Raw genomic sequence first — 2,858 nt, 5'->3', positions numbered from 1 at the left:
TCCATGTACTTAATTGGGGAACTGGACATTCATTCGATGAGACTTTTGACGAAACAAAAACAAAAACAATGCCTCCCCCCAAAAAAACACCAGCAAATCTTGTTCTTTGGGTAACAGCTGTTGTATTGCTTTGGGTGGATTCATGTAAGTATTTATGTATGTATGTATGTAAGTATGTATGTATGTATGTATGTATGTATTTGAAAGAAAGAAAAATCATGAGAGGGGGAGGGGTAGAGGCAGAGGTACAGAGAGAAATTCCGGCAGATTCCAGCTGAAAGCTGAGCCACCCTGAGATCATGACCTGAGCTCATATCAATGCTTGACCAACTGAGCCACCCAGCTGCCTCTTTATTGGAGGTCTTTGAACAGTGCATGTATAGCTTCCAAAAAATTTGTATGTATATATTCATTCTTTCATTCAGTCAACAGATATTTATTGAAGATTTATAAGTATTGATATATGCATAAGTATATATGTATATACATATCATGGCATGTATTATATATGACACAAATATATGTGTATGTGCAATGTATTATGTACATTGTATGTACATATATGTACATGTAATATATTATAATTATAGGATATATGTGTGTGCATTCATAAACACATATGTTCCCTAAGATAACCAGAAACTACTAAAAATGATTTTCAGTTATTTAGATTATCTGTACACCAAAAATTTTTTAGGGAGACAGTTTAAATAGTTTTTCCTCTATTTTATTTATTTTCAATCTTATCATTTATTTACTTATTTTTCTTTCTCCAGATTTTTATTTAAGTTCCAATTAGTTAAGTATACAGTGTAATGTTAGTTTCAGATGTAGAATTCAGTGATTCATCACTTACAAAATTACCTTCCATCCTTTTTTCCCCATCTCTCCTTTCATTTCCAAATTTCTGAGTGATACAAGATATAATAGACACTAGTGTCTAACTAACTTACAGAATATGCCTCTATTTTTCATTTTAAATATGATTTAAAAAAATATTTTCTGTAATAGGCACATGATAGTGGTTCTGGATCCAGAATATCTGAGTACAACTTCCTAGCTGACAAACTTGAACAAGTTTTTCTGAGTCTTTGTGACTGAGTCTCCTTGTCTGCAAGATAGAGATAATAGTGTTGATTCTGAAGGGTTGTGAAGACTAATGAGTTTTTTTTCCAATGTTACCCAGGGAGGGGTCCTATGGCATTGTTGCATTGTTTTGAGTTCCCGTTATAACTTAAAGGGAAATTCTCACAATGTCTGGAGCCCTTGATGTCCTGCAAATGAAGGAGGAGGGTGTCCTCAAATGTCTTGCAGCAGGAATCCCCTTAGGTGGCACCAAACTTGACTTCCAAACAGAAGTGTACATTTACAAAAGAAAAAGTAATGGCATCTACACCATGTATTTGAAGAGAACCAGGGAGAGGCTTCTGTTGGCAGTTCCTACAGTTGTTGCATTCAAAACCCAGCTGATGTTAGTGTCATATCATCCAAGAATACTGGCCAGCGAGCTGTGCTGAAATTTGCTGCTGCTACTGGAGTCACTCCTACTGTTGACAGCATTATTCCTGGTACCTTTACTAACCAGATCCTGACAGCCTTCCTTGAACTGGGACTCTGGTGGTTCCTGATCCCAGAGCTGACCGCCAGCCTCTCACAGAGGTGGTCCTATGTTAACCTGTCTAGCACTGCTGTTTAACACAGACTCCTCTGTGCTATGTGGACATTGCTTTCTCTTGTAACAATAAGGGAGCTACCTCAGTAGGTCTGATGTGGTGGATGCTGGTCCCAGAAGTTCTACACATGTATGGCACCATTTCCTGTGAAAAACCATGAGAGGTCAGGCCTGATCTCTACTTCTACAGAGATCCTAAAGAAATTGAAAAAGAAGAGCAGGCTTCTGCTGAAAAGCCTGTGACCAAGGAGGAATGTCTGGGTGAAATGGAGGGCTCCACCTCCTGAGTTCACTGCTACTCAACCTGAAGTCACAGATTGGCCCTTGGTGCCTAGTCAGCAGTTCCTTACTGAAGACTGGAACGCCCAGCTGGCCGCTGAAGACTGGTCTGCATCTTTGGCTGCTCAAGCCACTGAATGGGTAGGAACAAGGACTGAGTGGTTTTAAGCTGCTCTTCTACAAATGCAAACAAAATGGAGTAAGGTTGGCAGAAAATGAACAGTGTCTAAAAACAAACAACAAAACACATATAAAGTGACTAGAACAGAAACTAAGGGCTCAGTGCATCAATACATGTTAGCCATTGCTATTTTCCTTCTAATCTCATTTGTTAAAGATCTTTTTTTGTGTCATTTTAAAATATGTAATATGAGTTCAAATTTCATAATTGCTCTCGTAAATCTCTGCTTCCTTTCTACCTGGTCTGCATTTTTGTCTTTGGAAAAATTCTGCCTTAAAAGAGCCAGTTTTCCTACTTATAAATTCACCTAATTACCACTTTGCCTAAAATAAAGCCCCCTTGGGAGTTTTTATATTCATTTAATAGATCTTAATTTTTGCCATATTTTAAATTATATACAGTCCTTTAAATTAATGTACCTAAATATTTACTATGACAAATAGCTGTGACAAAAAAAAAAAATCACATTTATAGCATTTTGTGCTTTAGGAGTATGTTCTATATCCCTTCAGTGGTTCTTCCTATTTTTGTCCATTTTCATGACTTAAAAACTCTTTTTCCTAAAAAAAAATTGCATTAATATAGCACATTTCTAATACTATTATGTGAACTATTTCATATAAATTATATAGTTTCCAAGATGCTTGAGTTATATAATTTATGATATACCTTTTATAAAATAATAGACAAAATGGAGTATTACAACTCTCTTTGAAGCAATTTAGT

At 36.2% G+C, this 2,858-nt stretch overlaps 1 pseudogene; it reads left to right on the top strand.

Annotated features, from left to right (window-relative positions):
- Positions 1–1,253: 1,253 nt before the first annotated feature.
- Positions 1,254–2,119, top strand: LOC131827909 (small ribosomal subunit protein uS2-like; annotated as a pseudogene).
- The last annotated feature ends 739 nt before the right edge of the window (positions 2,120–2,858 follow it).

This window comes from Mustela lutreola, chromosome 3 (assembly GCF_030435805.1).
Source record: "Mustela lutreola isolate mMusLut2 chromosome 3, mMusLut2.pri, whole genome shotgun sequence".
Lineage (NCBI taxonomy): Eukaryota > Metazoa > Chordata > Mammalia > Carnivora > Mustelidae > Mustela > Mustela lutreola.
The sequence above is the reverse complement of the archived record's forward strand: the minus strand, read 5'-3'. Positions and strand labels throughout refer to the sequence as shown.